The 1055-nt window shown below is 41.7% G+C and overlaps 1 non-coding gene across 1 annotated transcript; it reads right to left on the reverse strand.

The window, feature by feature from the left end:
• Positions 1–72, reverse strand: TRNAA-CGC (transfer RNA alanine (anticodon CGC)). Its single transcript has one exon. It is a non-coding gene; the product is annotated as a tRNA-Ala (tRNA).
• Between the last annotated feature and the right edge of the window lie 983 nt (positions 73–1055).

Here is a 1055-nt window from a genome sequence, read left to right on the forward strand (position 1 = left end):
TGGAGATGCCGGGGATTGAACCCGGGGCCTCACACATGCGAAGCGTGCGCTCTACCACTGAGCTACATCCCCACTGCATTTTCTGATTTCGGAAAATGTTATTACATAATGATCTAACTTTTGTAGGTTGTAGTTGTACATGTAATATATTATAAGTCATTTACTGACATAGACATACATATGACGAACATCATGTGATATGTAACAAGTTGAAATTACTTCAGTGTTACACTAGGTGGCACCATTGTCTTTCCAAACTAAAGTACTGCCAAGAATAATTATTCTTGCAGCTTGTAAAAGTGGTCACATTTAGAGACAAGACATTAAAATTAATTAAATCCTATTGAATTTTTCAAAAAAATTCTTAAAAAACACATCTTTAAAGTGGCTATGTAAAAGTGGGCACATTTAGAGAAAAGACATTAAAATTATCGCAAATCCAATTGATTTCTTCCTGAAACACGTTTTTAATATGGTTCATAAATCATAAAAAACATGCAGATAAAAACATGTAAAAAACTACATTTCTATCCCCCATGTGCATACCAGAGGCATAGAAGATAAAGGATCCAATAGAAAATTATCAAATAGGATCATTCATATCTACTGTATCTTATACCCATACCCGCTGATGCAGAAGAACTAGCGTGTATCATGTATCATATAATGTTATGGGAATGGACCAGCTGCGGGCAGTGGCATCACTACGAGGGTGTGGAGGGGGGGGCGCATCGTGCGACACAGTCCGAGGGGGTGACACCAAAATTGCAGAGCAGTCCTGCTGTTTTGGTGTCAGCCCCTTGGATGGTGTCACTTAACAATGCTGCAGCAGTGGTGATGGATGATGTACGCATGCCCTCAGCATCCACCACCCCCTATGTCTGGAGAGACTGGGCTGGAGTGCTGGTCAAGCCACCAGCATGACAAGAATGGGGATGTGACACCTCCCCAAAATGGCATACATCAGGTGGCATGGACTTCGACATGCGTGTCACTATGGGTGGTGTTCACTGCATGCAATAGTATGGTCGCCCCTTCTGTATATGGATCTCCGA

The sequence above is a fragment of the Taudactylus pleione genome, unplaced genomic scaffold, assembly GCF_031769625.1.
Source record: "Taudactylus pleione unplaced genomic scaffold, aTauple2 ptg000109l, whole genome shotgun sequence".
In the NCBI taxonomy this organism is placed as follows: Eukaryota; Metazoa; Chordata; class Amphibia; order Anura; family Myobatrachidae; genus Taudactylus; species Taudactylus pleione.